The sequence below is a fragment of the Anoplophora glabripennis genome, unplaced genomic scaffold (assembly GCF_000390285.2).
Source record: "Anoplophora glabripennis isolate ALB-LARVAE unplaced genomic scaffold, Agla_2.0 scaffold9, whole genome shotgun sequence".
Lineage (NCBI taxonomy): Eukaryota > Metazoa > Arthropoda > Insecta > Coleoptera > Cerambycidae > Anoplophora > Anoplophora glabripennis.
Genome location: NW_019416258.1, coordinates 1,164,149 through 1,173,466, shown reverse-complemented (window position 1 = coordinate 1,173,466; position 9,318 = coordinate 1,164,149).

Genomic DNA, 9,318 nt, shown 5'->3' with positions numbered 1-9,318 from the left:
ATGTCGAGCCCCACCTTAGCAGTCGCGATCTGCTGCTCGGCGTGGAGTAGGTCTGGAATCAATAGAAAAGCGCCTGCGATGTGTGTATGCGCCACTTCTGCTGTCTTCCTCTTCCTTTTTCGGGATACGGGGCGTTACGTAACTCTGGCGCCCCACACACGAATTATCTCCATCTGCCCAATTCGTTGCGGTCCTTCAGGGATAACACCACAGCAATCTGTTATCAGTTTTCACATACAATCTCGATATCCTATCATTTTTTTTTCAACCGGCAAGTTATGCAAAGGCCTCTTCAATGTTACCTTAAGGTACCTGGGTTACTATTAAAGATAGAAACGTTTCGCAATCACTTTCTATGATAATAATAATATTAAAATAATAATAAATAAAGTAATTCTGAAACCAAAGGTCATCTCACAATATTTAAAGTTTGTCTAGCTTATATAAGACAATAACAGCGTCAACAGCAAATAAAATTGAACAACAACCAACTAGCAATAATAAACTGACTGAGGAACAAAATCGAAGTAAAGGAGGAAGTCAAAGATGTAAGACACAACTAACGGTAAACAATATAATCACGTAGTTGTTGATAATCGCCAAAAAAATTCAGAACGATTCAAAACTTTCTATCCATTATAATGAGAAGATGAAAAACCAAAATACAATTAAAGATCAACAGTCAGAGAAACCGATTTTATTAGTATTAGACGTGGAATATTTCAAGGTGACGCCCTAAGTGCTCTATGGCATTGTATATACAGGGTGTCTCACGGTGACGGCCCATTAGAATTATTTTATTATTATTTTGCTTATTTTAAATGGAATACCGTATATATTATTGCAATTCTGGATTCTACGTGTTATTTTAGGTGGATTTTTATGAAGTGTCCCTATTCCTAAAATTAATCGTTTTCGAGATATTTAATTTTTTTCAAAAAAATTGGAGAGAAACAGTGACTAGCTTCAAACCATGTGTATTTTATAGTAAGAAAGATAAAGCAACAATATTTATAGGGGGGATAGCTAGAGCTAGACCCCTAAGCTTCCCATCCATAGTTTCAAAGTGGCTTAATTGCATACAGTGTACTAAAAATTTAATGCCGAGTTTAGTTAACTTCAAACCTTCATAAGTCGGTTTTTTTAAATGGAACACCCTGTATGTTTTTCTATATTCTGATACACAGTTTTATTCTCTTTCGAACGGTATCAGGGTTCCCTATACCTATCTCTTCTAGTTTTTAAGTTTACTATTTTTTGTGTAATCACCTAAAATCATGTAATTTCTTGCGAGGATAGCTAGAAACAACTAAACTGTTACCAGTTATTTATTATTATTTATTCACAGACGTTGCAGTGGGATTCTAAGCAGAACATTTACAGTTTTTAATGAGATATATCCCAATTTTCTACCAATGAACAGAATAAAATTAAGAATTCTAAAAAATCAACTTCATACATAGTAATACACAATTTTAATTATGTATGTTGATAATAATAATGCACTAAGATAAAAAAAATGACTTAAACAAGTCATAAGTGTTCAATATGACTCCCATTAACAGCTAAGCACTTGTGGATTCTAGACATAACACCATCAGTCACCGCTTTTGCTATTTCGGCTACAGGCAATTCATGGAACGCTCTTCGTATTCGAGCAATCAAATCCTCTTTTGTAGCAACGGGTGTAGAATAAACTTTTTGCTTTATTACTCCCCAAACATAAAAATCTAATGGAGTGAGGTCGGGAGACCTCACTGGCCAATTCCACGGTCCTATTAGGCATCTCATCCATCTGTCTTCAAACATTTCAATCAGTTGTTGATCGATTTGATTGTGACAGTGAGGTGGAGCCCCGTCTAGTTGATACCAATACTTTGTTGTTGTCTAAAGGTATATCATCTAGAAAATCTGCCACAACCGTTTGCAAAATATTGCGATATCTGTCGGCATTTAAATTTTCTTCGTAGATATGGTAAGAAATTTGGTTATCTTTAATTAGACAAAAAACATTTACGCTAAATTTATTTTGAAAGTTTCTTTCCCGGATAACATGAGGATTTTCAGATGACCACAAATGAGTATTATGTCTATTAAAATTACTTTTCTCGTAAATTTTGACTCGTCTGTCCATATAATATGTTGCAAAAATGTGGATCTTCTTGGTATCGCTTGCACGGCGTCACCCGGATGAAGAGCAGAAAGTAGCTTAAATTTGTATGGATGCATATCATTAGTTCTTAGCATCATGTGAATGGACGCTAGTGAAATGCCTAAATCATACTCTGCGGCACGAGTTGAGGATTCTGGATGAACATTAAAATAGGCTAGCACATTTATTACATTATCTTCATTTGAAGTTATTGGTTTTGGTAAAATTCTTTCTGCACAAATTCGACCATACTCTAGTTGATTTGCTAAAATTCTTCTTAACATTTTTCTGCTCATTGGTGGCAAATTTGGATATGTCTCAATAAAAACTGTACATGTTCTGCTTATAATCCCATTGCAATTGCAATTGCAATCCCATTCATTGTCCGTGAATGAATAATAAATTTAAAATATCAGCATTTGAATATGTATTGTTTTCCATTTCCTATAAACACTAAATTAAACTGTCACTGCAAGAGACTAACAACAAATTGACAGTTTAGTTGTTTGTTTTGAAGTTTTGATAAAAATTCCACAGCTACCCTCGCAAGAAATTACATGATTTTAGGTGATTACACAAAAAATAGTAAACTTAAAAACTAGAAAGGATAGGTATAGGGAACCCTGATACCGTTCGAAAGAGAATAAAGTTGTGTATCAGAATATAGAAAAACATACAGGGTGAGAAGGGCATGTCCGAAAACCCGGTATCCCAAATTTTCAAAATTCAAATCAAAGTAGTCTCTGAAATAATTCTAATGGGCCGTCACCGTGAGACACCCTGTATCTTATTTTTTTGTCAAATGATCTAAATAATACTGAATATGGATATCGAACGAAACAACAGGACTTATATAAAATAAATCGCTTAATATATATGGATAAAAATATAAGTATGTACACGAACACAATTGATGAACTGTTAAAGCAAAACACCAAAAGATATATGCATAAAGTCCGGAATATGTATATAAAATACATTATTTGTGAAAATAGGAAAATGGAAACATGAACAACGAAACAGTACCCCAAATGGAAAGACATGAATTATATAAATATCTAGGGTTTAATCAAAACAACAACAGTATAAAAAGAAAGACTTACTTCGAAACACCTGTTAAAAGTTATTAGTTTAATTAACTTTGCCATTCCAGTCCTAGCATACTCCTTTGATGTAATAAAATGGTCCAAAACAGACTTAAAATATATTAATATGTATATTAACCAGAACACAGTCAACAGAAAACAGGAAACTACGCAACCAACTCATGCAAAGAAAGAATGACTAACTAGAAAAGAAGGGGGAAGAAGACCCTCCAAGAATGGGGTATTTCCAGCAAAAAGATGTGTTGTTTTGTCCCTTAAAACTATTATGCAATGAAAGTTAATACGAACCGTTCAAGCATTATTCAAAATGTTGTTATCGATTTGTGAGGCGCTAGATTATATGTAGATATGTTATTACAGAACTTCTTGTGTAACTCCTCTCTGTCTCTGTATTACTACATAAAAGACAGAACTATAGTATAAGATTTTAGTTGGACTTGTGTTGTGCACCAAGCAGATACAAGCTTTAAATAATGGTGTGATCGTTACTTGTTCGATAGTGTAATAAAATAAAACAATGTGGCAAAGGACTTGACCTGTATTTTTTTTTAATTTTTGCATGATATCGTTATTTAATTGGCAATTAAAAAAAAACTAAAGTCAAATAAATTTGGCCGACAGCTAAAACGTGCTAGACTATACCTTCATTGGGTCCTCTGTTAATAGGAAGCTCAACTAAAATTACAAAAACAAGGTTTCAATAATAACTTACTCTATAGTCACGTCACAAGTCGATAACAATGACATACGATTGGAATAAAAATATATAAAATAAATTATATTTCCCTATATCTCATGGTCCTTCGGAAAAAATTATTTTCATATTATTCTAAGCTCTTGGCATTTGGCATTTATGGCATTTATTTTCAAAACACTCTTTATATTGATTCAGCAGGTTTTTTCCACATTCCACTACGGTATTTCAATAGTAAATTCGTGATATTGCATGTTCCTCGCAATTGCTTAAATAATATAGCAGAGTACTTCGTTTTTATTTGCACACGGAATATCGCGACCTACTTTGTAAATTTCAATAATGTAAGATTTTCGAATTTATAGTAATTCAATATTAGATAGTAAAACATATTTAAATTGCTTGGCAACAACGCAAATAAACAGAAGTTTAGAAAATATGAAATAAATTTAGAAGAGTTTAATTTTCGAATTAAATTAATCACATACTTCTAGCGACCACGTAACATGCTATTTTTTATACACACAATCAAGATAATTAAGTCAATTTCAAGTGCAAAGCATGATAATTTTTATTGCATATCGTTTTTAAATGAATAACGTAGTACATTAAAATTTACTTTGTAAATACCGAAACTCGGTTTAAAGCATTTTTATTACCACATGCTATTGCAGTGAATTTGATCAAATATCTTTATTTTGAATCAAAGACTTACTTCTAATAAACATTATGTAAATTATACAATAAGCAATATTGCTTATCAGGTGTGCCCATTTTTTTATCTAGGTATCTAAAATTCGTTGAGTTACATTAACCAGTGGCAGATAGTCAGAGACACTGGGAGACCGTCAGTAAGAACCCCACAATTTCGACGCCACTGAGTAGTTTGGTGAATTGATCAGGCCATTTAATTAGCGATTATATTTGACATGAAAAATATCCTAAACGTGTCATTTTCATGTTATTTATTTAATCTAAAATAAACCTATCACACGGCCGAATAAATCGAAAGTGACTTAAAATTGTAAAGAAACTATAGATATTTTTTGTTGCAAATGCAATATACGCCAATTATTTAAGAAGATGTAGGATTTCGAAATAATGCATATGACATCTTGCTTTGAAGAAACTATTTCTTATCGAAAAACTGTTCTAGAACCTTTAATATTTACTTATGCGTCAACTGTCTTATTATTCTTCTGACATCTAGAGAAGCTGTTTATTTTCATTTTTAATTACTTACCATGAAATGAATAAAAAGACATATTTTTTATTCCTTAACAAATTCTTCCCAAAAGTTCATTAGAATATGAATTAATATACAGGAAGAACAACTGTAATTTTATCTGAAAATAAAATAACAACAATAATAATCAAAAAACAAAAAGCCACTCACACTGTTACCTGTTATTTCAAACATATCAAATTGTATATGTACTTGTATTTTGACTACGTTCACTTTACATATTCCAACGAAGTAAACAATGACACTCACGTGGCTGCAAAGCTATCGATCGAAACGGCAATCTTAGATCCGTTGTATCAGGAATTTTTTGTTATTTACAACAGTAAATCATGTTATCGGTCTAAAATAAAGTATTTTACATTCATTGGATTTAAAGCGTTAATCCCTCGTTTCAAGTGTTAAATGTCACTTTTAATCCATGAGGCACAAGAAATTAATTTAAGGTTATTTAAATTATCACCATGACAATTTTAGGGCTTTGTAATGGTTTGTGATATTTAAATTTCACATTTACGTGTATCTTTAAGGCTTTAGTGCTGAAATATAAGTACAAGCCTACACGAATAAGTTTGCGTCTGAGGCATCTCGTTAGTTCTGTTTACTTTATTACACAGGGGTACCCAGGGGTTTTTGGCGTCGGTGATTCCGATGCCGAGGTCGGTTAAGCTCTATCACATTAGGTTCAAGGTCATTTGAAGGTCAAACTAAGAAAAGGTGGTTGAAAAAAACTGAAAAAATTCATACATAGGATTTTTGGGTCGCTGAACCTGAATCCGGTTGACCTCTATCACCGCATGTTCAAGGTCGTTTGAAGGTTAAACTAAGAACAGGAGGTGAAGAAAATTGGAAAAAAATTTGTCTGTTTATCTGTCTGCATTTTTACCTGCACATCTGTTTGTTTGCTTGTTAGTCTGTATTTATCGTCCGCTGTATTTTCTCTCTGTCCATCTATCTGACATCCAGCCTTTCTACCTGCCTTTCTGTCGGCAATTTTGTCTATCTTCCTGTCTAACAAAAAGATTATATGTTTCTATTATATGAACCTGAAACTTCATTTTCTTCATTCTCATCTTGATTGGTTCCCAGAAAATTTGGGAGCTTTTAGTGAAGAACAAGAAAAAAGAATGCACCAGGACCTGAATGAGTTTGAACAAAGATATCAAGGTGTTTGGGGGAAGAATATGTTAGCAGACTATTGCTGGAATCTAAAGAGAGATACAAAAAATCGCATAAAAGAAAAGCGAATCGAAGATTATTCCAAGAACAACGTAAGCATTCTTGCCCGAATTTGGATTAAGATACTTATGCTGAGAGAAATGAATTGATCTGTTGAAGGCTTTCAAAAGCCTTTTTTTAACCAGTACAACCACGCAAGACCGAGAGAGGATGGGAGGCAGAAAGGTAAGAAGACAAACTGACAAGGAAGCAGACATTACATTCGTAAAATTTTTTTCCAAATTTTTTCACCTATTCTTACTTTAACCTTCAAACGACCTTGAACATGAGGTGATAAAAGTCAACCCACATCGGACTCAGCGACCCAAATAACCTATGTATGAATATTTTCAGATTTTTTCAACCACCTTTTCTTAGTTTGACTTTCAAATGACCTTGAACCTGACGCGATAGAGCTTAACCGACCTTAGCATCGGAATCAGTGACCCCAAAAGCCAATGGGAACCTAGGTAGAGTCTGGTGTTTTTTTTTTCAAACTAAATGTTGACCTGTGTTATTTTTATAATCTCCTAAATCAAGTTTATTAATAATGTTGTGTTCATTATTCCTTTTTACTTTGCACAAAAAATGCCAACTTATAGACGGAAAAAATTGGTTCTAGATTGTATAAAACATGCGATAACATAATATGTATCTTATCAAGTTATCAATTAAATCAAATTTCTTAGGATCAAGTTCAAGATAACACCAGTATTTCATATCTATACGCATATTAATAACTCTTATAAGAATAATGATCTAACACTTATAAAATAAATATTGTTGCATTTTTAAATTTTTTTATCAATTTTCCGCTGTGATTCTGCCCAACTATATCTCTTATTTTCATTTTGATTTCACATGATGAGCTTTCTTGGTAAATTTTACCACCCTGTACAGGAATCACTGTCTCCAATGGGAGATAAACGAACATTGCCCTTGTTTTAGGTGAATAAAATTTAACTGTCTAATTTAACAGAGCAATTTTATCTCCCAGTTTTACTGTCAGTGCCGTATCCTTTTTTTTCGCTACGGGGTATCAAACGAGTTCGTTAATTAAACATCCTAGAACTAAAATTCAAATCGATACTGTAAAAAGGCACGACGGATAGTAAATTTATATACCTCATGTTATGTCATGTTATTTGGTATTAAAAAAAAATAATAAATATTTCCCAAATTTCACTGCCATGAATGTCAGCTTCGAGAGATGTTATCGGAATGCCTCCAGGTTATCTGATTTCAGCAATAACACATTCTGTGGCGTCCTGAATTTCAGTTTCAGGCGACGGTGAAGCGTTGACCTTTGACCTCGGAGGAAAATACGGCGGCATTGTACGCTCGATGAGGCGTAATCCAGGAAGGGAAACCTATCTAGGATTTCTTATTACGGTTAGCTGGAAAAAAAATGTAATCACCTTAGTTCTTTTGATGCCACCTTTAGATAAGAAGGCGATTGATGGATGGCAGAAATTATGGGAGGAAAACAAATATATTTTTGTCGTTTTTGTAGTATTTTGTATTAAAATGCTGGAATGTATCCTATAAAAATGGTCGATACGGGTATTTCTGTGCATTTTGTTATTAATATTTTTTTAATATCAGCTCTTGTAATTTTATTTTTCAGGTGTTAAACTAGCTAAAATGTGTTATAAAAGTGTTTCTAAATTCTCATCAAATGGAGTTATACAATTGTCATACTTAGGACGGATCTTCTAGTAGTTAATACAGTGCGTCTCATTTATTATGGGCATTATCCAACTTAATTTTAATATTATGTATTACTACATTTTTTTAAATTTCTCTTGATTTTAAAGTCCAACTTTGATAAACAGATATTAGATTCCATTCGGTGCAAAATCAAAACAAGTAAGTGTTGAAAGAATTTAAATAATTCGACTCAACAAAACGGTATACATTTTGACAATATTGTTGTAAATATTTTTAATATGATTCTAATAAGTCTATTTACTATTCCTTTTATTTATTATTTTATTATAAGAATTGTTATTTCCTTAAATTAAGATATCCAGAAAGATACGTATATTTTGTATTTGTAGAGTAAATTTAATAGCTGGTTCTTTATTATTAATATTTTCCTGAAAAATATTTAATTCCTCAATAGTAAAAGGCTATTTTGCAAAAATATAATCTACATATGTCCACCAAATGGTGGACTTCTTATTTAAATTGTTAATACTTTTTTGGGTGCCTTTCAAAAGGTTGTAACTTGACGAAAAATGGTTTTAGAGCAAGTTTATAGTTTTCAGGATTTGAAAGTCAAAATTTTTTATCTTTGACCCTTTAAGAAAATATAAGAAATCCAGCGGAAAAAATTTCTAAATATTTACTTACCTTTCAAAAGGACCACGACCTTCAATAACTTTCATTCACTTTTTGATAAGTAATAATATTTGGGAAAAAAAAAACATTTTCAAATTAAAAATATGAATAAAAGATGGAAAATTTCATTAAGCGGTTTGTACTCTTGAGGGTTACTTTGGAATACTTTGAGGCTAAAAAAAAATGAAAATATCCATAGTGTATTCATTATTTGTAACGTTATTTATTTTAAAGTTTAGTGAAAAACCTTATTTACGCAATTTTTTATGAAAAAAATTTTTTTTAACAAAAAAACAATAAAAACGTCTTATAGAGAATAATTTTAATCTCTCAAATCCCTGCTTAGAGGACCCAGCAAGCTCTATGAAGGCCTCCAAAAAAATCAAGCATTTCAAATCCTAAACACTTTTTCGTTTCTAAAAACAAGGTCACGCAATCAGCGACTTATCGATATCAAATTTCAAAACCTAAACACTCTTCCAAACTTGCAGCATGCAGCTACAACAAGCCAAAAAGGTTATTTTTGCTTTGAACAACGATAAGTAAGCGACAAATCATCGCA